Source organism: Amyelois transitella, chromosome 15 (genome assembly GCF_032362555.1).
Source record: "Amyelois transitella isolate CPQ chromosome 15, ilAmyTran1.1, whole genome shotgun sequence".
Taxonomy (NCBI): Eukaryota; Metazoa; Arthropoda; class Insecta; order Lepidoptera; family Pyralidae; genus Amyelois; species Amyelois transitella.
In genome coordinates, this window is record NC_083518.1 from 10,069,405 (window position 1) to 10,096,893 (window position 27,489).

The 27,489-nt window shown below is 36.9% G+C and overlaps 1 protein-coding gene across 1 annotated transcript in view; it reads right to left on the minus strand.

Annotated features, from left to right (window-relative positions):
* The window catches only part of LOC106139761 (neuroglobin), a 62,548-nt gene extending 35,330 nt beyond the window's left edge, over window positions 1-27,218 (minus strand). The window contains exon 1 of the mRNA XM_013341260.2: window positions 27,087-27,218. The gene's annotated coding sequence lies outside the window, so the exon portion shown is untranslated. The remainder of the gene's footprint in view (window positions 1-27,086) is intronic.
* Between the last annotated feature and the right edge of the window lie 271 nt (window positions 27,219-27,489).

A 27,489-nucleotide genomic window follows, 5' to 3' on the forward strand; every position in this document is an offset into this window, starting at 1 on the left:
CTGTACATATTATTCAGAATAAGTTTTGGATACAAAAAAAAATTAACAATAGGAAAAAGACCACTCCATCTCTTTCCCATTTCCTGCAAAGGTTGTGGAAGTCAGACGGGAGTCGCTTCTTGTATCCAGGTTCCATGGTCAAGGGCTTACCCTGGGCTCCTCTCCAGAGAAGTAACTGAAGAACTTACATACATATATACATACAAACATACATACATACACACATACATATGGTCACGTCTATATCCCTTGCGGGGTAGAGAGAACCAACAGTCTTGAAAAGACTGCATGGCCACGTTCAGCTATTTGGCTTAATGATAGAACTGAGATTCAAATAGTGACAGGTTGCTAGCCCATCGCCTAAAAAAGAATCCCAAGTTTGTAAGCCTATCCCTTAGTCGCCTTTTACGACATCCATGGGAAAGAGATGGGGAGTGTTCCTTTTCTTTTTTGTATTGGTGCCGGAAACCACACGACAACTTCTTCCCACTTTACACATCTATATAATATATATTAAAATAGTCTTACAAAATGTAGTGGAACATAAGACGCTAGTTGACAAAGCCAACGTCTAACAATGCCGCCCAATATTCAGTGTAATTTAGCTAAGTGCGGGGACAATGTGGAGAAGCGGCGTGGGTGTGAGTTATCTCGCTAGATACGTTTCACTTGTAGATTCAGTAGTGTAGAAATATTTGACGAAACTATTGTTTTATACAATTGTTAGAAGAGAAAAATGTATTGCAGTATTTATGAAAATGCTGAATCGCGCAAGCAAAATTTCAATTTGAAGCATAAAATACAACCTCCGATTCGACATCGTTTGACCCGCGGTCACCAGACATAACACTCATAAGATGTTCCTTTGATGACGGTCATGCCCAAAAAATTTGCTTCGGGTTCAAAAACATTTGTTTACTGTCCCGATGGAACGCAAGAGGAGGATTGCTAGGTAACATATTAGGTTTTGCCCATAATAATCATACATACATATAGTCCGTCCATATCCCTTGCGGGGTAGACAGAGCCAACAGTATTAAAAAACCGAAATGCCACGTTTAGCTGTTTGGCTTAATGATAGAATTCAGATTCAAATAGTGTCACGTTGCTAGCGCATCGCCTAAATGAAGAATCCTAAGTTTATAAGCCTATCCCTTAGTCGCCTTTACCGCATTCCATGGGAAAGAGATGGAGGATCTTAATATTTTATATTTCTGCCGGGAACCACACAGCACTCATATAATAACAATACACGATAATCATTGTGTTTCTTTTATTACGAAATAATGATTTTGCAATACTTTTTAACAGTACGAAATTAGCCACCCTTTCTCAACGGAGAGGGAGGTTTTGGAAACCAAGTCCTCAGGAATGAGAAAGAAGGCAGCATTCACTCCCTTGGCCTTCACAGTAGATAAGTACTCAGTTTCGAAATTGCCAAATTTCAAATAAATTAGTTGAGACTAGCTGTGCCCGCGACTTCGTCCGCGTGGAATAGTTATTTTGGGCATCATTGAAACCCTTAAGGATGAATAGTTTTCCCCGTATTTTTCACATTTTCCATTACTTCTTCGCTCCTAAAAGTTGTAGCGTGATGTTATATAGCCTAAAGCCTTCCTCGATAAGTGGTCTATTCAACACAAAAGAGAATTTTTCAATTCGAACCAGTAGTTCCTGAGATTTGCGCGTTCAAACAAACAAACTCTTCAGCTTCATATTATTAGTATAGATAATAACGTATTCTTCGCAGATATGTAGGTTACAAGTACGGCATTAATTCCGCCTTTTGTACACTTTATTTTGTGCAATAAATGTTTTAAATAAACAAACAAAAACAAATTCTCGGAAAATTGTTAATGGAATTTTCAAACAAGTTAGCAACAAAGATTTTAAAAGTATATTCAAATGTAAGTAGCACATGTAAACGAGTCTTTATCTGGTTTACGTAACATTTCGCCTTGACTCGTTTCGATAGCGTTTACAATTTACAACACCACCATAACTAAATAGTTTAACATATTTAAAATATAAATAAGCATGTATGAAAATGAAGTATGCAGAGATCGTGGCAAGTGGAAAGAGGTAGTCTCTGCCTACCCCTCCGGGAAAGAGGCGTGATTTTATGAATGTATGTATGTATGTATGAAAATATTGGTGAATGTACGTACATACTTATGTACCGTTTACGTCCGCGTCCTATGTGGGGTAGACAGAGCAAACAGTCTTGACGAGTGATAGGCCATGTTCAGCTGTATGGTTCTATGATGGAACTGGATTCAAATAGTGACAAAATATATACGGGACAGATTACAAAGATTGAGTTAGCCTCGAAGTAAGTTCGAGACGAGATACTAACTCAACGATACTATATTTAATAATAAATACTTATATACATAAACATCCAAGACCCAGGTCAATCAGAAAAAATTCTTTTCTCATCATGCCCTGACCGGGATTCAAACCCAGGACCTCCGGTGTCCCAGGCAAGCGTACTGCCGCTGCGCCACAAAGGCCGTCAAATTTTAAATAAAATTACAAACATACATATGATCACGTCTATATCCCTAGCGGGGTAGACAGAACCACCAGTCTTGAAAAGACTGATAGGCCATGCTCAGCTGTTTGGCTTAGTGATAGAATTAAGATTCTAATAAATAAAATTAAGTTAGGTAATTTGTTTATATAGAAACATAAACATAAGAATTGTGATTCGTTTTTCGTATTCCAAGTCACGCCTCAAACCTTTAACCCCACATTTTAACCCTTGAGTGGGCCAAAACTACCCACGGTTACGATAACTCATAACCCGGATGCAACAGTGCTTAATCACAGAGGTGAGACAAGGGTGAATTTACTTATCAACAAAACAACGTACGTGTCTTGGAATTTATTTGCAGGAGCATATCCATATACATACATACATATAATCACGTGTAAATCCCTTGCAGGATAGAAATAGCCAACAGTCTTGAACAGACTAACAGACCACGTTAAGCTTTTTTGAATCTCAATTGTAACTAAACCAAACGGCTGAACGCGACCTACAAGTTCTCTTGTTTCTTTTCAAGACTGAAAAGAAGAAAGAGAACTGTTGGCTCTGTCTGCCCGGTAAGGATTATAGGGGTGATTATATGCATGTATGTCGTTGTACCAAAATCCACAAATCTGTAACTGTTGGAGATGGAATAATGTAAACAACGCCCATACATACATACATATGGTCACGTCTATATCCCTTGCGGGGTAGACAGAGCCAACAGTCTTGAAAAGACTGAATGGCCACGTTCACCTATTTGGCTTAATGATAGAATTGAGATTCAAATAGCGACAGGTTGCTAGTCCACCGCCTAAAAGAGGAATCTCAACTTTACAAACCAATCCCTTAGTCGCCTTTTACGACATCCGTGGGTGAGAGATGGAGTGGTCCTATTCTTTTTTTCTATCGGTGCCGGGAACCACACGGCATTTAACCAATTAATATCTACACAATCGTACCAGTAGCAATATCGACTTACAGGGCTTCAGTTGCCATGGTAACGAAATTAATTACGTAATTAGTTCGTGTGAGGTATAAACCCAATGGGCATATTCATATTATCACGTCTATATCTCTTGCGGGGTAGACAGAGCCGGCAGTCTTGAAAGACTGACAGGCCACGTTCAGCTGTTTAATGATAGAATTGAGATTCAAATAGTGACAGGTTGCTAGGCAATTGCCTAAAAGGAGAATCCCAAGTTTACAAGCCTATCCCTTAGTCTACATCCATGGGATAGATGTAGTGGTCCTATTCTCTTTTATAATATTGGTCCGGAATCCACACGGGACCAATATAAACCCAATAGTTTTGGTAGTTTTGGATATATATGGATAATAATGTGTTAATTTCTCACCCCCCGCTTCGCATCCCTTGGGATATTTGTGATTAAAAGTAGGTAAGGTGGGTGGTGGGGGTAAGTGTACGATTTTGACATCGATTTCAGGCGAAGTATATTCTGTAGTTATTTTGTTCAATAGTTTTTTTTATTTAGGCATCTTAGTTAGTTAGGTGACTGTAACTGTGTTTCTGAACTAAGGTGAAGTGAAATTGCTGTGTTAATAGCCTTATTATATGTTTATAACAGTATAAATAATCAATTAAAAAATGCATATGATTATGTTTTGTTTTATACATTATATTTGTTTTGTGTAGCAAATGAAATAATGTAAATAACTTAAAATAATGTTAATTCGATTACAATGAAATTATAATTTTAGTTTGTAATCATGTTGGTTTTTATAAGACGTTTTTAGTTTTAGTTATTTCTGGTTCTAAATAATCAAAATATCTTGTCACTTAGCACACTAATCTGTAAGCAGAATTTTAGAGAATTGTAATTTATCTATCTCATTTTATCCGAAACAACAAAACAATACATTTAATTTCGTTGATAACGATATTTTCGTTTGTAAAAATAACGTCAATTAACTTGGGTTGTCCTGAAAACCCTCTCTGGTCATAATGGCTTCATTGGCTGAATGACGTCTGCATTTAGACGTGGGCTTTGCGTGGGTGTAAAAAGCTCTCTTGGAACTAATCATGCTAATATTTTGCTCCAATTACTTAGTATAAAAGTTGAATTGGCTATAAGTTAAGTATTACTGTGTCGAATTCTTGTTGAGTGTCATTACTGTGTATATAAATCCTACATTAATGTATGTACATATAATCACGTCTATATCACTAGCGGGGTAGACACGTTCAGCTGTTCGGATTAATGATAGAATTGAGACTCAAATAGTGACAGGTTGCTAGCCCATCGCCTAAGAGAAGAATCCCAAGTTTATAAGCCTATCCCCCTAGTCGCCTTTTACGACCTCCGTGGGAATGAGAGGGAGTGGTCCTATTCTTCTTTTTTTTTATTGGTGCCAGGAACCACACGGCACGTAATTGTTGTGATGTATGTATTAAATGCTTCGACTAAGATCTGCTATCTGGAAGGATATTTTTTTGTCATTTGCATAGTTTTGGCATACCTTTTCCCACTTTCTACGTTTGGTCGGCACGGTGTGTTAGTTTCTTTGTTCTGTCACTTATCATCTAACTAGTCAGTCCTCTCCTCCTTATAATTTCATTCAAAGATCCATATTCTTTTCTACAGCGTCAAGAGAGAATTCGCCGGTAAAATATTTATGTACAAATTTTTATTGAACTTAATGAAATTTACAAAAGTTGGCCTTAATTCAATATGGTATTCTCTGTCATCGAACCTTTGCATAGATCTTAAATTTGGTCCAAATTGTGATATACTCCTAAATAGATAAACTCAGATCAGAAAAAATCAGATCTTAAAAAAATCGGTATGAAAGTACGAGTTGGTACAAAAGATATTATAAACTCTTTATTGAAACAGCAGAAAAAAAAATCAGGTCATAAAAAAATCGACAAAAGGTACTCGTACAAAGGCGAACTTATCTCTTCCAATGAACCTTAGGGTGGAAGACAACTAAAGAAAGTAAAAGTGATTGTGATGTACTCGTAAAGTCTAACCAAGAGTTTAAAGTTTAACCTTCTGTCATCGCGTCGATTTCACACGTTCCCCGTCTACTCATTCGCCGCTATTTTTGTCCAAAACAGATACATACCATCATTTACATTTCTCGCGAGTGTCTGAGTGTTACCAAAACAAAGTTATTTAGGTAACACTCACCTCCGGTTAGGTATTCTAAGGTTAAAAGATGTAAGCGTTGCATTAAATAAGCATTAATTCATTCGTTCATATAGTCACGTGTATATTCCTTGCGGGGTAAACAGAGCTAACAGTCTTGAAGAAACTGAACGGCCACGCTCAGCTGTTTGCCTGTATGATAGAATTGAGATTCAAATAGTGGCAGGTTGTCTCTGTCTACCCCGTTAGGGATGGAGACTCGAATATACGATGTATGTATTCAATTTACGGCCTCTGTGGCTCAGCGGTAGTACGCTTGTCTGTGACACCGGAGGTCCCGGGTTCGAATCCCGGTCAGGGCATGATGAGAAAAGAACTTTTTCTGATTGTCCTGGGTCTTGGATGTTTATCTATATAAGTATTTATTATAAAATATAGTATCGTTGAGTTAGTATCTCGTAACACAAATTTCGAACTTACTTCGAGGCTAACTCAATCAGTGTAATTTGTCCCGTAAAACTAAAAAAAAAAAAAAACTAAAAAAAATTCTACAGAATACCTGGATGTTATCTGCCTGAGAATAATATTTATGCATTACTCATTCACTTTATGTTGAGTCATCACGTTTCATCGCCGATCGTAAAACACTTGATAGAATTGAACCGAAAAAATACGGTTTTGTGTAAAATGCTGAAAATTCTGAAGAAAAAATCTTTATCGCGTACCTACAAAATAAACGTTGAATCTTAACAGCAAAAATAATTTATGAATCGTAAAATGCGAGGCTAATAGCACCGACCACTCACACAATTTCATATTGTTTGACAGCAGAAACTGAAATTTGATGAAATAAATTTGACAGAAATGATTTGGTTGATTGATAACGTTTTCGCAGCATTTTTATGTATTTCCTCCTATGATTATCATTCAGTTTTTGTAGTGTTACTGGTAGATAAATAGAATTAGAAAAGAATTTGATATGGTTTTCGGCGTCCTCAGATTCCAGTCCATTGGCTTACATATCATCTTTTTAATTATAATGTTGTCGTCATGCTACAAATTCTGTTGTAATTCTGTCAAATAAATTTTCAGAAGTAAGATGAAATAGGAATTCCTTTATGGTTTTACAGCCATCATTTTCATAGATAAAAGTGTTAAATACGTCACCAGTATTTAACACTTTTATCTATACTAATATTATAAAGCTGAAGAGTTTGTTTGTGTGTTTAAACGCGCTAATCTCAGGAACTATTGGTTCGAATTGAAACATTATTTTTGCGTCGAATAGTCCATTTATCGAAGAATGCTTTAGGCTATATAACATCACGCTGCAACTGTAAGAAGCAAAGAAATAATGGAAAATGTGTAAAAAAAAGGGGATAATTATTCATCCTTGAGGGTTTCAATGATACCCATAATAACTCTTGCACGTGGACGAAGTCGCTGGCAAGTAGATTTATATTATCCACGTGGTTCCCGGCAGTAAATAAGACCATTCCATCTATTTTTCATGGATGTCGTAAAAGGCGAATAAGGCTAATACTTGAACTAAACTTGGGATTCTTCTTTTGGGCGATGGGCTAGCAACCTGTCACTATTTGAATCTCAATTCCATTAAGTATAAAGTTATTCAGATGTTCGTGGCCTTTCGGTCTTATCAAGACAAGAAATATAGACGTGATAATATGTATGTATGAATGTAAAATATATAGCTATTTGGACAGTCGCATGAAAATAAATACACGAACAAATCAATAACAATCTTTTAAACTGCATAACAGACGCTCACGTACAAATCGTTTCGCAAATCCTATTGTTTCTCTCAACCATTTGCTGAGAGCTATTTTTCACATCGCTCATCGGTTATTACTTTTATTTCTGGTTGATCTGCTTTAGAGCGCGCGTTAGGTTAACAATTTTGTTAAACGTACATACATACATATAATCACGTCTATATCCCTTGCGGGGTAGACAGAGCCAACAGTCTTGAGCGGACTGATAGGCCACGTTCAGCTATTTGGCTTTAAGATAGAATTGAGATTCAGTGGCAGGTTGCTAGCCCATCGCCTAAAAAAAAGAATCCCAAGTTTGTAAGCCTATCCCTTAGTCGCCTTTTACGACATCCATGGGAAGAAGATTGAGTGGTCCTATTCTTTTTTGTATTGGTGTCGGGAACCACACGGCACAACGTCGTTGTTAAACGTCTTTCTAATATAATCTCTAAAGTGAGAGTAGATTAATACTCTATTTGAATCTCAATCTATGTATACTAATATTATAAAGCTGAAAAGTTTGTTTGTTTGAACGCGCTAATCTCAGGAATTACTGGTTCGAATTGAAAAATTATTTTTGTGTTAAATAGACCATTTATCGGGGAAGGCTTTGGGTTATATATCATCACGCTGCAACTATTAGGAGCAAAGAAATAATGGAGAATGTGAAAAAAATCGGGGAAAGTTATTCATCCTTGGGGGCTTCAATGATGCCCAAAATAACTATTCCATGCGGACGTAGTCGCGGGCATAGCTAGTTACGTAGAGCATATACGAGTAGCTGAATGTGGTCTTTCGGCCCTTCCAAAGACAAGTGATATAGACGTGATTATATGACTTATAGAACGTAGGTATTGTTAATCCTACTACTATTATAAATGCGAAAGTTTGTGGGTATGTCAGTATGGATGTTTGTTACTCTTTCACGCAAAAACTACTGAACCGATTACGATGAAATTTTGTATGTAGGTAACTGAAGACCCAGAATAACATATAGGCTACTTTTTATCCCGGAATTCCCACGGGATTGGTCCCACACGGACAAAATCGCGGGCGGCCTCTAATGGGTCATTTAATATAGTTAAACCGAAGAAAAATAATGTCTGATAATTCATTTCAATTTTGTGCACATTGAGATTAGACGCACTCTAGTGGACGGTACAAATCTATAACTTCTATCTCCGCTTTCCTTCCTATCAATTCATCGATAGACGTGCTTGAAATACAAAAAGGGTTTAAGCGATGTTAACTCGAAGTGAATTGTTATGTCTTCCAGTTCATTAATACTTTCTGTAGCATTCTCGACTTTTTGTTTTCATTCGTTCAAGAGTTTCTTCATTTGTTCAAAATATCTCTGTGCCTGTATTAATGCCTGTAAAATATATAATCGTGGACGGTCACCATTTTGTTTTTGTTTCGATATATTTACTTTCTTTATTCAATCGTAATTAATGTGCAAATATTCATCTCTTTCCCATGGATACCGTAAAAGGCGACTAAGGGATAGGTTTACAAACTTGGGATTCTTTTTTAGGCGATGGGCTAGCAACCTGTCACTATTTGAGTCTCACTTATATCATTAAGCTAAATAGCTGAACGTGGCCATTCAGACTTTTCAAGACCGTTGGCTCTGTCTACCCCGCAAGGGATATAGACATGACCATATGTATGTATGAATGTATATTTATCTGAATCAATGATATGTCTATTTTTAGTAAACTGTCACAAAATTTTGGTATCAGATGGGATCAGGAATTTATGAATTTTTTTTTGCCACTTACATATAATCACGTCTATATCCCTTGCGGGGTAGACAGAGCCAACAGCCCTGAAGAGACGTTACCGATAGCCCACGATCAGCTGTGTGGCTTAATGATAGAATTGAGATTTAAAAGTGACAGTTAGCTAACCCATCGCGTAAAAGAAGAATCCCTAGTTTATAACCCCATCCCTTAGTCGCCTTTTACGTATCCATGGGCAAGAGATGGAGTGGTCCTATTCTTTTTTATTGGTGGCAGGAACCGCACGGTATCTATTGGTGCCGGGAACCACACGGCACTAAATTTAATCCACATCTGTCGATAATTGTGTTTAATGTTCACTTGCAAACAACCAGCAACCATATGCTTATTTTCATACAAATAATTTACGATGTATTTTGTTGTAAACAGCTAAACATGTCCAATTGTTTACCTTACAATTCACAGGTGTTTTCAATTTAGTTTAAACTAGCTTTCCCCCGCGACTCCGTCCGCGCGGATGTCGGTCTTCGCGTAGATGGTTTATTTCTCCATTTTATTTTCAGTCCGGTCAATTTAGACCAAAAAATAGGAATGAAGCTACATTAATTCCCATCAAGCTGAAAATGAGTATAATTGTTTAAAACACAATCAAAAGCATTATTTCAAAATTCCCCATGATTCCGGTTTAAGGAAAAAAATTACCCAAGGTCAAAGGTAAGAAAATGGGATTTTCACGATTTTCTTCAAAACGGTAAGTATTATAGGAAAATTACCTCAGACATAGATTGTAGATCATAAAGATATCTATAAAAAGGAATCAATATTTTTTTTCAATAAAGCTACCGTTTCTGAGATATTACGATGCAAAAAGTTGCAAGCGTCATAATATGCATAAGCACGTCTCGTATAATATACTCTATGTAGCAGTAATATAAGTAAAAATATTGTTCTGTCGGTAATTTTAACTTGAATTCAAAATATAAAATATACAAAAGTATAATGAAACCCAGTCCCTTCATTTATACTGTAGTGAAACCTTGAGACAACATCTGTCTCTCTGTTTAATTGTGTACGTGGCTAGGGTCGTATAGATGCTTTATCTCAGAATGCTCAACACATGAAATACCGTTAGTCTTTAATAATAGTAGTCCTTGTGGGGATACCGTTGTCGGCTATGGACACCACGGCCTCTCATGCCCTAGGAGTGCCGGCCGTTTAGGGCGCCATGCCGCCCTAAATAATATAATCCTTGCTCTTGCCACCATCCATGTTCCAGCCGTTCTAGAACCAAACGGTTTGGCTCGGGATGATGCCAAGAGACCGGATGGTATGACTTTGGTACCCTGGAGATTGGGGCGGCCTTTGGTGTGGGATGCTACTTGTGTCGACACACTTGCGCCGTCTCATCTTCAGGTTACTAAATCTAAGGCCGTTCTGCTTCAAACAGGCAAAAAACCTCAAAAGGCGCAAATATGTAGTTATCGGTAATATCTATACTTTTGAACCTTTTGGGGTAGAAATTCTGGGACCGGGGAGCCTATCTCCCTATCAGCTTTTCCGACAATTGTCGAAAAAGCTAATTGAGGTATCTCTTGACCGGAGGGCTGGAAATTATCTGGCTCAGAGAATCAGCATTGCCATTCGAATTGGCAATGCTGCCAGCCTTCTGGGCACATTCACGCATGTTGATGCTATGCAAGGACTGTACAATTTATAAATTAAATTTTAGTTTGTAGTCATCTTTTTTCTTTCTTTTTATAAGTAGTTTTAGTTTTAATTTGATTATTGCATTGAATTTGATAATTGTAATCTCTATTATTGTCCTAAGATGATTTTCTTCACTTAGGGTTATTCTATTTTTTTTAAATAATAAATGCGAAAGTTAGTCTTGAGTGCCACTGCGTAGTGAAAACACGTGTTTATTCTAACCTATTTCAGACTTTTTCAAGTTTAATAATAAAAATGTTAAAAAAAAAACGCGCTAATAGTACACTACCTCAGAGGTGGCAAGGAAATGAATGCATATTATGACGCTTGCAACTTTTTGCATCGTTATATCACAGAAACGGTAGCTTTGTTGAAAAAAATTATTGGTACCTTTTTTATAGATAACTTAATGATCTACAATTTATGTCTGAGGTAATTTTCCGATTTGAAAAACTTACCGTTTTAAAGAAAATTGCGATACACCCATTTTTTACCTTTGACCGTGAGTAAATTTTTTTCCTTAAACCGGAATCATGGGGAATTTTGAAATAATGCTTTTGATTGTGTTTTAAATAATTATACTCATTTTCAGCTTGATGGGAATTAATGTTGCTATGTAGTATTTTTTTCATAGTAATTAGTAGCGGCCCGCTTGTGCAGCAAACGGTTCAAGCCAAAGCCGACTTTCGGCGCTACAGGTTACGGCGCTAAATCCACTGCGGGTAACGCAACGTGTGTTCGCGGTTCTACAGAACAACGTCTATGGATAAACTGAAAAATTAAGATTTTTTTTTCTTCGTATTTTTTCGGGATAAAAAGTATCCTATTTTACGCCCAGGATAATAAGGTATAATTATACCAAGTTTCATCAAAATCGAACCGTTAGTTTTCACGTGATGCCTGAACATACAGACAGACAGACAAAAATTTTTTTAATCACATTTTTGTGTTTGGTATCGATCCAGTAACACCCCCTGCTATTTATTTTTTCAATATTTTCAATGTACAGAATTGACCTTTCTACAGATTTATCTATACATATAATAAATCTGTAGAAAGGTCAATTCTGTACATTGAAAATATTGAAAAAATAAATAGCAGGGGGTGTTACTGGATCGATACCAAACACAAAAATGTGATTAAAAAAATTTTTGTCTGTCTGTCTGTATGTTCAGGCATCACGTGAAAACTAACGGTTCGATTTTGATGAAACTTGGTATAATTATACCTTATTATCCTGGGCGAAAAATAGGATACTTTTTATCCCGAAAAAATACGAAGAAAAAAAAATCTTAATTTTTCAGTTTATCCATAGACGTTGTTCTGTAGAACCGCGAACACACGTTGCGTTACCCGCAGTGGATTTAGCGCCGTAACCTGTAGCGCCTAAAGTCGGCTTTGGCTTGAGCCGTTTGCTGCACAAGCGGGCCGCTACTAATTACTATGAAAAAATACTACATAGCTACATTAATTCCCATCAAGCTGAAAATGAGTATAATTATTTAAAACACAATCAAAACGTTATTTCAAAATTCCCCATGATTCCGGTTTAAGGAAAAAAATTTACTCACGGTCAAAGGTAAAAAATGGGTGTATCGCAATTTTCTTTAAAACGGTAAGTTGTTCAAATCGGAAAATTACCTCAGAGATAAATTGTAGATCATAAAGTTATCTATAAAAAAGGAATCAATATTTTTTTTCAACAAAGCTACCGTTTCTGTGATATAACGATGCAAAAAGTTGCAAGCGTCATAATATGCATCCGTTTCCTTGCCACCTCTGAGGTAGTGTACTATTAGCGCGTTTTTTTTAACCTTTTTATTATTAAACTTGAAAAAGTCTGAAATAGGTTAGAATAAACACGTGTTTTCACTACGCAGTGGTACTCAAGACTAACTTTCGCATTTATTATTTAAAAAAAAAGAGAATAACCCTAAGTGAAGAAAATCATCTTAGGACAATAATAGAGATTACAATTATCAAATTCAATGCAATAATCAAATTAAAACTAAAACTACTTATAAAAAGAAAGAAAAAAGATGACTACAAACTAAAATTTAATTTATAAATTGTACAGTCCTTGCATAGCATCAACATGCGGGAATGTGCCCAGAAGGCTGGCAGCATTGCCAATTCGAATGGCAAAGCTGATTCTCTGAGCCAGATAATTTCCAGCCCTCCGGTCAAGAGATACCTCAATCAGCTTTTTCGACAATTGTCGGAAAAGCTGATGGGCAGATAGGCCCCCCGGTCCCAGAGTTTCTACCCCAAAAGGTTCAAAAGTATAGATATTACCGATAACTAAATACATACATACATACATAAAATCACGCCTCTTTCCCGGAGGGGTAGGCAGAGACTACCTCTTTCCACTTGCCACGATCCCTGCATACTTCCTTTGCTTCATCTACATTCATAACTCTCTTCATGCAAGCTCGGCGGTTTCGGGTACTTTTGACCTGACCCTTTACCAGGACGTCCTTAATTTGATCAAGATATGTTCGTCTAGGCCTTCCCACCCCGACCTTTCCCTCCACACTCTCCATGTATATCTGCTTAGTCAACCTGCTTTCATTCATCCTCTCCACATGACCGAACCATCTCAACATATCCTTTTCTATTCCTGTAACTACATCTTCTTTCACATCACAACATTCCCTTATCACACTGTTCCTTATCCGGTCACTCAATTTCACACCCTACATACTCCTTAACGCTCTCATTTCCACTGCATTTATTCTGCTTTCGTGCTTCTTTTGCCATACCCAACTTTCACTCCCATACATTAATGTCGGGACCAACACGCCCCTGTGCACAGCCAGTCGAGCCTTTTTGGATAGTTTCTGACTGCTCATAAAGGCATGCAAAGCTCCATTCACCATGTTCCCCGCGTTCACTCTCCTTTCAATATCACTATCACACTTGCCATCTGATGTAAACTTTGATCCCGATAACTACATATTTGCGCCTTTTGAGGTTTTTTGCCTCATTTGAAGCAGAACGGCCCTAGATTTAGTAACCTGAAGATGAGACGGCGCAAGTGTGTCGACACAAGTAGCATCCCACACCAAAGGCCGCCCCAATCTCCAGGGTACCAAAGTCATACCATCCGGTATCTTGGCATCATCCCGAGCCAGACCGTTTGGTTCTAGGAGGATTATATCATTTAGGGCGGCATGGCGCCCTAAACGGCCGGCACTCCTAGGGCATGAGAGGCCGTGGTGTCCATAGCCGACAACGGTATCCCCGCAAGGACAACTATTATTAAAGACTAACGGTATTTCATGTGTTGAGCATTCTGAGATAAAGCAGCTATACGACCCTAGCCACGTACACAATTAAACAGAGAGACAGATGTTGTCTCAAGGTTTCACTACAGTATAAATGAAGGGACTGGGTTTCATTATAGTTATGTATATTTAATATTTTGAATTCAAGTTAAAATTACCGACAGAACAATATTTTTACTTATATTACTGCTACATAGAGTATATACGAGACGTGCTTATGCATATTATGACGCTTGCAACTTTTTGCATCGTAATATCTCAGAAACGGTAGCTTTATTGAGAAAAAATATTGATTCCTTTTTATAGATATGTTTATAATCTACAATCTATGTCGAAGGTAATTTTCCTATAAAACTTACCGTTTTGAAGAAAATCGTGAAAATCCCATTTTCTTACCTTTGACCTTGGGTAATTTTTTTCCTTAAACCGGAATCATGGGGAATTTTGAAATATTGCTTTTGATTGTGTTTTAAACAATTATACTCATTTTCAGCTTGATGGGAATTAATGTAGCTTCATTCCTACTTTTTGGTCTAAATTGACCGGACTGAAAATAAAATGGTGAAATAAACCATCTACGCGAAGACCGACATCCGCGCGGACGGAGTCGCGGGGGAAAGCTAGTTATATGTATAGATAGATATTGAAGTTCCTTGAACGCTAGACTTAGCAACTGATAAAAGAGCTGATACGTGGTCCCCGGCACATACATACATATGTTCATATAATCACGTCTATATCCCTCGCGAGGATGACAGAGCCAACAGTCACGAAAACACTGCAAGGCCACATTCAGCTGTTTGGCTTGCTAGCTAGTCAAGCTAGTAAATTTATAAAAATAACTAAGAGTAAGTACACATTAAAATATTCAAACCCCCGTTTAATAAGACTAAAATTAATCTTAACAAAACAAATTAAGAAAAACTGAAAGATAAATCTACAAATTGACCTAAATATAAAGTGCCCAGAAGGCTGACAAATTAAATGGATTTGTGTTCATAAAAATAAAATTAACTTTAATCATAGTTCTCAGAAACTAAGAGTTGTTTATGTCGTTGACAAAATGTCTTCTACAACTTAGTACTATGTACTTGGAATAACTGTCATGTTATTTCCTCATATGTTGCAATAACATAAATATAATCTATATGGTCATGTCTATATCCCTTGCGGGGTAGACAGAGCTAACAGTCTTGAAAAGACTGAATGGCCACGTTCAGCTATTTGGCTTAATGATAGAATTGAGATTCAAATAGTGACAGGTTGCTAACCCATCGCCTAAAAAGAATCCCAAGTTTGTAAGCCTATCCCTAAGTCGTCTTTTACGACATCCATGGAAAAAAGATAGAGTGGTCCTATTCTTTTTTGTATTGGTGCCGGGAACCACACGGCACGGCATGTTGCAATAAATATTACGACATAATGCTCCAAGTTCACCAGCGGTGACGTCAATAAGAAATGCATTATGTCTCAAAAGTGCATTGAAATTCAAATTTTTGATTTGCATTTGAAAGTCTGCTAGTGACAGTCTCTAAATTTTGTTTTTAAATAACTTGTTGTCAATTTGGATCGTCTATTTAATGGTTGGATGAGTTTTTGTTGATGTGTCTGATAATCTATGCTTAAACACTTACTAAGATCTTATCGGACCTTACATGAGATGTTCAGGTTTTTACTACTCATGTATTAATTACTTTGGCCGTGTGGTTCCCGGCACCAATACAAAAAAGAATAGGACCACTCCATCCCTTTCCCATGGATGTCGTAAAAGGCGACTAAGGTATAGGCTTACAAACTTGGGATTCTTTTTTAGGCGATGGGTTTGCAACCTGTCACTATTTGAATCTCAATTCTATCATTAAGCCATTTGGTTTAAAGCTGAACGTGGCCATTCAGTCTTTTCAGGACTGTTGGCTCTGACTACCCCACAAGGGATATTGACGTGACCATATGTAAGTATATATTACTTAGATGTTATGATTCTTTAACTTAACATTAACTGGCAGAGCCAGCTTAATTTGTTAAGATTTTTTATTTTAATTAATTACCTTTAGGGTATAAAAATAGCACAGTACCTACTTTAAATCATCAATGAAATTTGATTTTTTGATTTTGATGATTTGAGTGATTTTATTTTACGCGTAAAAACGTAAACGGCGACTAAGGGATAGACTTATAAACATGGGATTCTTCTTTTAGGCGACGGGCTAGCAACCAATATGAATCTCAATTCTATCATTAAGACGAACAGCTGAACATGGCGCTATCAGTATTTTAAAGACTTTTTACATATGTTCACGTCTATATCTCTAGCGGGGTAGACAGAGCCGCCAGTCTTCAAAAGACTCATAGGCCACGCTCAGCTGTTTGGCTTAATGATAGAATTGAGATTCAAATAGTGACAGGTTGCTAGCCCATCGCCTTAAAGAGGAATCCCAAGTTTATAAGCCTATCCCTTAGTCGCCTTTTACGACATTCATGGGAAACAGATGGAGTGGTCCTATTCTTTTTTGTAATGGTGCCGGGAACCACACAGCGTATAAGAAAGGGATATAGACGTGATTATATGTATGTATGTACAACTAAGTATATTAGTTTGTTAACATGACTACAAAACGGCCATAAACGTAACTTAACAGTCATAACTCGAGACCAACCTGTGAACATCTAAAAATAAAACGCAACGTGTATAAACAAGACAGTAGTAACGTGTCAAAACGACCCTACGGAAACATTGTGAATTATTCAAAACAACCTAGAAATTACAGATGCTGTCAATACTCCATTTTACTTTCTGATATTGATGCATTCGGGTTCATATTTGTGATGTAAATCCTACTTATTTTAAATGTGAAAGTTTGTATGTCAGGATGTCAGTATGGATGTTTGTTACTCTTTCACGCAAAAACTACTGAACCGATTACGATGAAATTTGGTATGTAGGTGGCTGAAGACCCAGAATAACATATAGGCTACTAAACATTTTTTTATCCAGGACTTCCCGCGGGATTGATAGGGTTTCCATGCGGAAGAAGTCGCGGGCGGCCTCTAGTAACGTTATATAAACACATGTACTGGTTTCTTACAGGGTGGAAGGAGCCAATAGTAGAAATCGGCGTTTTCGGGTACTTTTGACCTCACCCTTTACCAGGACGTCCTTAATTTGATCAAGATACGTTCGTCTAGGAATTGATCTCAGACTAAAATATGAATTAAGATCTGTGCTGAAATAGAACAATTAATATTGACTATAATCTAAAGCTTCCACTTAGAATTACACTATTCACGTCACGTAACAAAGCCAATTTTTCCAATTTGTAACAAAATCGTAAAATCGATAGAATTCTAAGAAAACTTAGGTGTTTCTCTCACCGTACCGTAAATAACGTGCGGAACACGAGCTGTTTGCGAAAGAAATTGCGTACAAATATTCCGAGAAATAGGATATTTTCTTAATACCACGCACACGAAATGGTAAAGTATCTAGTGAAGGTAAGAATGTAGATTTATCGATAGAAATAATAGGAATTCTTAGAAAGCAACATTGTTTTTGTTAACGAAGTAGAAATGGTATTTTTTGGCTTGACATTTGCAAATGAAGTGGCCTGATCAATCAATAATTTTCCGATTAAAAATATATTCATAAACGAGTTTAAAGAATTTCTTATGTTGCAACTTGGTGCCGTGTGGTTCCCGGCACCAATAGAAAAAATAATAGGACCACTCCATCTGTTTTCCGTTAATGTCGTAAAAGGCGACTAAGGGATAGGCTTATATACTTGTGATTCCTCTTTAAGGCAATGGGCTAGCAACCTGTCACTATTTGAATCTCAATTTTATCATTAAACCAAACAGCGGAACGTGGCCTTTCAGTCTGATTATATGTTATGTTATATTACACCTCTTTACCAGAGGGGTAGGCAGTATTAATATTTCGCTTCACCTACATTCATTACTCTATTCATGCAAGCTCACCAGTGTAGGGTACTATTTGGCGGGGACTTCCCCTATTTGTACAAGGTACGTTCGGCCTAAAATGAGATTCGATATTTAAAAAGTTATCTCTGCAAGTCAAGCTCAATCCTAATTTGCTTTCTAATAAAGGCTGTTTATCGAGTAGTTATTCCATACTCCTCCTTCCTCCTGGATTAGTCCCGGTTGCATCCTCACCACTCTGGAGACGAGCCCGGGGTATGCGTTTGACCATGGATTCGGTGAGTCAGGTTTTTACACGAAGCGACTCCCGTCTGACCTCCGCAACCTTTGCAGTGGAACCTTACCCGTATTGAATCCATGGTTACACATCCAGTTGCCTGAATGTGCAGGTTTCCTCACGATGTTTTCCCTCACCGTAAGAACATTGGTATTAGGTATCCCCAGAATAACTCATAGGCTACTTTTTATCGCGGAGTTCCCGCGGGATTTATTCTACGCGGACGAAGTCGCGAGCGGCCTCTAGTTATTCATAAAGTTTCAAGTAAGATATTTTTATTCTCATTTGCATTATTCAGATTTCTATTAATTTATCTCACAACCAATTAGTTTTGATGCAAGCCATCACTGCAAATATAGCCGAAGCACTGTAGTTATTCCATTTTGTAACCAAACGCGAAATATTTTCAATCATCGACATAGATACTCAAAGTAGCGACGTGGGCGCACCCCAGGGAAATCTTGGGGCCTACAGGAAAATAGCTGAACACGATCAAGCGTACAAATTCGATATAAAGTAGTGCCGTGTGGTTCTCGGCACCAATAAAAAAAGGATAGGACCACTCCATTTTGTTCCCATGGATGTCGTAAAAGGCGACTAAGGGATAGGCTTATAAACTTGGAATTCTTCTTTGAGGCGATGGGCTAGCAACCTGTCACAATTTGATTTCAATTCTATCATTAAGCCAAACAGGTGAAAGTGGCCTATTAGTCTTTTTAAGACTGTTGGCTCTGTCTACCCCGCAAGACATATAGACGTGAAAATATGTATGTATGTTTATTTTTTAGAAAACTGATCAGCGTCAATATTTCATAGACACTTGCGCGCTGTTTGAACTTGGGATTCTTCTTTTGGCGATGGGCTAGCAACCTGTCACTATTTGCATCTCAATTCCATCATTTCCCATACAACTGAGCGAAGCCTTTCAGCCTTTTTAAGACTGTTGGCTCTGTCCACCCCACAAGGAATATAAACGTGATTATATGTATGTACGCATGTTTAAGTTGAAGATACCTATATGTTATCTTTATCGTCATGTGTGTTCATAATCAAAGTTGTACCAAACTTTTGTCAACCCCATTTGTGTCAGTACAAAATAAAATCGGTGTAAAAGTAGCACCTTATGCAATATTATATACCTACATATGTACTTCGAAATTATAATAAGATTTCTTAAATTATATTATCAACATTTTAGTAGTGCCTACTAGTTAAAAGGGAAATAATAATAAACAGTTAAATGTACATACATATTAAATAAGTATCAGGTATGTACATTAAAAAGATACGCGCAAAAAACAACGTCTCTTTCCAGCCGAGTACTAATAAAGTGTCGAGAAACATTACACATGTATACATACATACATAAAATCACGCCTCTTTCCCGGAGGGGTAGGCAGAGACTACCTCTTTCCAATTGCCACGTTCTCTGCCCACTTCCTTCGCTTCATCCACATTCATAACTCTCTTCATGCAAGCTCGGCGGTTTCGGGTACTCTTGACCTGACCCTTTACCAGGACGTCCCATGCACATGTATACAAACTTTATTTTTAGAAGGTAACGATTCACCCCTGCTTGAGCGCGTGTGGTGAAAGTTTTCAGTGAATTCGATTATAAAGACAAAGCCGTGGGTTGAACTGGGTTTAAACTTTGTCGTAGACCCCTCATGTTATCGGTGTAAATTATACTAATGATTATAAAATAAGGCGACTAAGGGATAGGCTTATAAAATTGAGATCCATTTTTTAGGCGATGGGCTAGCAACCTGTCACTATTTGGATCTCAAATCCATCATTAAGCCGAGCAGCTGAACGTGGCCATTCAGTCTTTTCGGGACTATTTGCTCTGGCTACCCCGTAAGGGATATAGACGTGACTATATGTATGTATGTATTATAAAAATATTGTATATCGTAAATAATAATGCGATACGTATCACATATTGCTTTGTGCCTTGGGAGTCAGGCATTTTAGAGTAGAACCACTCCATAAATTTGAATGGATGTCGTTAAGACGACTAAGGGATAGACAACATACATACATACGATGTTGATGATGGTGTTATATGTATATGTATATATTTTACCTCACGCGGTTTAGTACCCTTGGTTCGGCTACCGTCAAAAGAAACATGATGAATATTTCTTTTTAAATTCCTTGACAGCACAGCCATACGAATAGTTCAATCCTAGCCAAATTAGTCAACAAAGAGGTTTAGGAGTTCAATTGGCTGTTCACAGTACAAAAGTTGAAGAAGCCATTGTTGGAGATCTGCAAATTGGCTCTACGCTAATCTATGAGATTAGCCGCCTGATGCAGTTTTGATTTAAGATTTCTTTAGTCATCGGCTGAATTGTAAACAAGGAAATAGTTTTGTTTGTTTGTTTGTAAACTCTTTACAGCACATAAAAAGAAATATAACAAATTCAAAACAGTCATTGATTGATTTAGAACAGTGTTTCCCAAAGTGGTCTTTATCGACGTGGTATAGGTCGGCGAAAAAAAATTTCGGGGTCCATGAAATGAAAATGAGGAAATCAATATCAGGTAAGTAGGGGGTCTACCCAACGCGGAAAAACATTACAAGGTCTACGACACAAAAAGTTTGGGGAACTCTGATTTAGAAGAATAAATATACCTCCTGGCTTTAGTCCCGCGGTTACATCCTCGCCAATCTGGAGAGGAGCCCGGGGTATGCCTTTGACCATGGATCCTGGATTGGATAAGTCAGGTTTTCACACAAAGCGACTCTCATCTGACCTCCGCAACCTTTGCAGGTAAACCTAACCCGTATTGAATCGATCATGGTCACACGTGTAATTTTTGTAATGAAACATTAAAGAGTACCCGAAACCGCCGAGCTTGCATGAAGAGTTATGAATGTGAATGAAGCGAAGGAAGTATGCAGAGATCGTGGTAAGTGGAAAGATGTAGTCTCTGCCTACCCGGGAAAGTAAACATTTACATACACTGTATTTATGTACACTAGCTACTAAGCTACCCATGAATTTTGGGGTAAAAAGACATCATTTTATACCCACAAAGGTACTCCAAATTAATGATGTATTGGTACCTTTACATGTATATATCTGAAGCTAAACGATAAGGTATATCGTGAGCTTTTGATTAACTGACTCGCCGAGTCGTCGAGTCGGAAAATTGAAATCCGCGTAAACTCAACCCACACCGAAAAGGTGGGAACGTGGAACGGTATGTAAGGAAATGACGTTTTGCTAATGTAGGAGCTGAGTTTTCTAGCAATTTTCACGATTTTGATGCAGAATTTACACGCGGTAAAAGCGATTCAGATTTACCTATACTACCTACAGCTAAACGTGGTCTTTCAAGACTGTATAAATTTCTATGCAATAAAGATATTACGAATAAAAAAAACTGTTGGCACTGTCAACCCAATTACGGATGAAGACGTGATTATTTGTATTTAGGTATGTGTTCCACTTCCAATCCACATAGTTGAACTTGATACAAAATATGTTTAAGAAATTTGTGATAGGATATCAGGTCTATATCCCTTGCGGGGTAGGCAGAGCCAACAGCCAACAGTCTTGAAAAGACAGGTTGGCCACGTTTATCATTTTGGCTTGATGATAGAATTCAAATAGTGACAGGTTGCTAGCCCATCGCCTAAAAGAAGAATCCCAAGTTTATAAGCATATCCCGTAGTCGCCTTTTACGACATCCATGGGACAGAGAGATGGAATGGTCTTATTATTTTTCAATTGGTACCGGTAATTACACTATACGCGTTCATAAAAGCAAAATAAATATCTTACCATAATGTAAATACCATTTTTAAACAAGACAAAATAAAATGGTTGCTCCAAATCGCTACACTGCATTAGAGGACAATCTGAGACAACCGCTATAAAAACATTGAATTAGCATAACGACATTTGGGTTCGTTCCAGTAAAAACTAACGTACCTGGTCTCCGAGCACCGTACACAATTGCCTTAATCTTATATCAAACAGCGCGCCCGGAGCGTCGCCAGAGAGTTATCATTTTTGTCAACCCCATGCGTTAAATAACTGGGAATGTGGAATGGCTGCATCTGTGTGCAAAATTTCATCAAAATCCGTCTAGTGAAGTTTCAGCGAAAGATTAAAAACACACACACACATAATAAACCTTTACATATGTATAAGTAGGATTTATCATACATACATAACATACATACAAATAATCACGTCTATTCCCTTACGGGGTAGATAGAGCTAACAGTATTGAAAAGACTGATAGGCCACGTTCAGCTGTTTGGTTTAATGATAGAAATGGGATTCAAATAGTGACAGGTTGCTAGCCCATTGCCTAAAAGTAGGTAGAATCCCAATTTATTAGCCTTAGTCGCCTTTTACGAGTAGAAAGGGAAAGAGATGGAGTGATCTTATTCTTTTTTTACTGCTGTCGGGAACCACACGGCAGGTATTTATCACATCTTTATACAATTGTAAATTCGAAACTATACCAAAAACTTTTCGTTTTTAAATTTTAATAACTAATATGACTTCAGTATTAGTTCGTGCTTCATCTACCGGCTTAAATAACTTTTAATTTATTATTTTGGGTTTTATTTATTTATTTATTTTTGTATCTAAACAACTCACACCACGAATTAAAATTATTAATTTTCGTTTTTTTTTTTTAAACTCTTTAATTTCTTTTCTCTTAATATTTTTTCTTCGGTACGAATAACGAACTGTCTCCCCAATGTCAAATTCACAATAGAATGCACAAAGTAACTCAATTCAAAGACTTCATACCTTAACTTGGCGTTGAATAAGATGCTACTTTATCATCGTCGGACGTACATAGATATAAAACCATTGTTTACCAGGACCGGAGCCCTGATTTGCATAACGATATTATTTTGGCCTCTCCCCCACTTTATTCGTACATTTTGACTTAATCTGTAATTGAATTTTAGCGAGATAACTCGACTCAATGTACCTATTGGAGAATGTATAAAAATGCTTCGGAATTGATAAGTCAGGGATAGGCTTACAAACTTGGGATTCTTTTTTAGGCGATGGGCTAGCAACCTGTCACTATTTGAATCTCAATTCTATCATTAAGCCGAATAGCTGAACGTGGCCATTCAGTCTTTTTAAGACTGTTGGCTCTGTCTGCCCCGCAAGGGTAATAGACGTGACCATATGTATGTATTGATAAATTTTAGGTATATTAATAATATTTTTGTGACGGTAACACATTACGAGGAAACCTGCACATTGAGATTACTAGATGTTTAAATCTAATATGGATGAGGTTTCCCTGCAAAGGTTACGGAAGTCAGACGAGACTCGTCTCGTGTAAAAATCTGACTTTATCAATCCAAGGTCATGGTCACAGGCGTACGCCGCACCTCTTTTTACGAGGCCTGGGTATTACGAACGGATTAAAGCCAAGCGGACGATAAATCTAGAAATTTTTTGAACCTACTAAATAGCTTTATGGATTAAGAATTAAAAGAATGAACTGGGAATTATTTCATTTATCAACAAGTGAATGCCAGCAGATCTGCCCATGTATTGAGATATGTTCCACTAATTTCTTGCGGGTATTTCGGTAAATTATGTCTTAGTGAATGAAGAGAAGCATGAAGAGTGTTATGAATGTGGATGAAGCGAAGGAAGTATGCAGAGATCGTGGCAAGTGGAAAGATGTAGTCTCTGCCTACCCCTACGGGAAAAAGGCGTGATTTTATGTATGTATGTATGTTTGTTTGTATCTGTTAGTGCATCCCTAGACCACATAAGGAACCTACATGCCAAATTTGATCAGTTTGTCGAACTGTAAGCCGATTTGTTAGCCGGTCAGTTAATCGATCAGTTCTGTTAGTCAATCAGCTAGTCGGTGTACTCTTTGTTATATAGGTACATATATTGCGAAAGACTAACAATTATAGAAAAGGTACGAACATAAAAGAATTAACAAAAAAATATTAAGTTCGCTTCAGAGGTACTAAACCAACTCTATTAAAACAAACGTTAAATTACTTATAAAAACATAGTTTACCGACAACATCATCAAGCCGAACGTATCCGTGCAACGAAAACAGACATAAAAAGACAACGTTTTCATTAAAATTTTCATCTGGAGGTAACAGATGCAGCGTTTGTATGCATATTCCCAGTTTTTTCCAGAGCCGAAATGTAAACCGCATTTTTGGGAAAAACTATTTTAAGCGTGACCCTTTCTTTCTTTCTTTTATCAACATAGATACATATAATTACGTCTATATCCCTTACCGGGTAGACAAAGCCGACAGTCTCCATAAGATCTAAAGGCCACGTACGCTTTATGATATAATTGAGATTCAAATAGTGACAGGTTGCAGTTGCAGCCCATCGTCTACAAGTGGAATCCCAAGTTTTAAGCCTATCCCTTAGTCGCTTTTTAATTGAAAAAGTTTATTTTAATTTCATTAATATGTCTTACAAACACACAGACCTAACCGCTGGGTTTAGAGATTTGAAAAGTTTCATACGCTCAAATATCCTAACAAAATTGTAGTACAAAAATTAAATTGTCAGTAATTAATTCACTACAACCTCAACTTATTCACCGGGACGACTGTTTAACACGAATTAAAATAACAATTTAAGTCCATTCAGACATGAAGGACTCCCATTAGTTCTACTGAAAACTCAGACACAAAACATTGAAGTTACGGAGATAAAGCTTTATAACTTTAAAATTAAAAATAAAAATAGGATGAACTAGCAAAATGTCGCTATCTGAATCTCAATTCCATCATTTACCCTAGCTGAATGTAGCCTTATTTTCCGCTCTGTCTACCACGTTAATGATAAGGAAGTGAAGTGGAAATGCATTTTATGATTAAGCCCTTGTTCTAATAAACGTAAAATTAAAAAGTAACTTTTTTAAATTGTTGTGAATCATGGCGATCAATGACTCTATCTACCCCCTAGGATGTAAAGACGTAATTTGTAAATGTATGCGTGCCGTGTGGTTCCCGGCACCAATACAAAAAAGAATAGGACCACTCCATCTCTTTCCCATGGGTGTCGTAAAAGGCGACTAAGGGATAGGCTTACAAACTTGGGATTCTTTTATAGGCGATGGGCTAGCAACCTGTCACTATTTGAATCTCAATTCTATCATTAAGCCAAATAGCTGAACGTGGCCATTCAGTCTTTTCAAGACTGTTTGGCTCTGTCTACCCCGCAAGGGATATAGACGTGACCATATGTATGTATGTATGTATGTATGTATGTATGTATGCGTATGAATTGTATTAAGTACATTTTTTCATTTTCATTTGGAATTTAGACTACCAAACAATAAATTGAAATTAATTTAAGATTAGGTACCTACTTGTGGTACAACTTCTGTTTATTTGATATTTTAATATTGACGCAGAACTTTACTGAATATTCAAAAACTTGTATTTTACCAACACAAAGTGAATAACAATAGTGGGAATAATATTAACATTACCAACGCAAATTGATTTTAACTGGAAACCCGTTCTGTTGGGAAAATAAATCTTCTTCGTTTACAAAACGAAATATTTTTACTAAAAAGTAAAGAAAAAGAACGAGAAAGTTAAATTATTTTTTTAATAATTACGCCTTTTACGACATCTATGGGAAAGAAAGGAGTGGCCCTATTGTTTTTTCTAATAGTGCCAGGAACCACACGGCACGGATGTGTAACCATGATCATTATTACCCGAATTTATTTTTGGTAGCATCTTTGGTTTTGTTGAGAATATAAAAGAAGATGTTAGGAGTACCCGGAATCGTCAAATATGCATGAAAAGTGTACCTTATAAGTGTGGAGGAAGCGGGCGAGGTCTGAAAGGATCGTATCAAGTGGAAATCCACAGTCTCTGCCTATCCCTATTGGAAACAGGCGTGATGTTATGTATGTATGGATAAATATATTATTTTTCTCTTGATCTCAAGAATACCTGCTGTAAATATTGATGAATGTGGATGAAGAAGTATGCGAGGATAACGGCAAGTGAAATGGATGTAGTCTATGGTATCCCTTCGTTTTTTTCCCTTTTTTCCTTCCTGGTATTTTTGGGTCATGTTCCCCCAACAAGCCTGGGTAGTAAAGTTCAGGTCATAGAGAACCACTGATGTCTGGACTCCACATCCTTATTGTCAAAGGAAACCTAAATAATTTCACCTAAACCTTAATTATTAACTATGGAAATACCTTAGTCGCCTCTTACAGCAACTAAAGGAAAGAGATAGAGTGTAAATGCCGGGTAGTACACAACATATCATTTGATTAAAGGTAGGTACCAACTTAATCGATATTGTTATTTATCTACTTGGAAAAATCTTTGATAAAATCATTATTTTGTATCAATATCTACTACAATAGCTAAAACTGTATTATATCTTTAAATTCTCTCTGGTCTTATTACAAAAATGAGAATTTACAATTAACTTAGCGCCAATAAAAAAATATAAAGACATTTTGAAATCAATACTTTGACAGCTAAAAATTTTTAAAATATAAACCCGTATTTAGACAATACAGCATATTCTCATATCTTTTTACGACAACATTCGACCTTAAAATAATTAGAGGCGTCGTATATTAATTTAGATATTTATTTCAAAATAAAAAATCGTAAATTTCGATCTAATTTAGCGTAATCTGTGTAATTTATTCCGTATATATTTATATCAATTGATCAAAATAAAGTACTTACCTATACACAACCACAAATCCAAGGGAGTGAAATCACAACACTACACACACACAAAACACTGAAAAAATTATTCAGGGTAGTTAACTCAGCGGATGCCCGAGCCAGACTGGGCGAGTTCAGATAGGGGCATAGAGTAAGTACGCGTAGACACGGCATTATGGTAATAAATGTTGTTAGGCTTCGAGCTACGTCGGGCCTCCGGTTATTTTGAGAGTTTAGTGAGATTGAATATTTTTTTGTGAGAATATTATTAGATTGTTCTTTTAAAATTAAATATTTTTTTTCATTATCATTTAAAACTTACGTTATCGAACTAAACTGAGCGTTTGAGCGTCGATGACAATGACTTAATATTTTTAATTAATTTTTTTAAGAATAAATATACATATACATCTATATCACG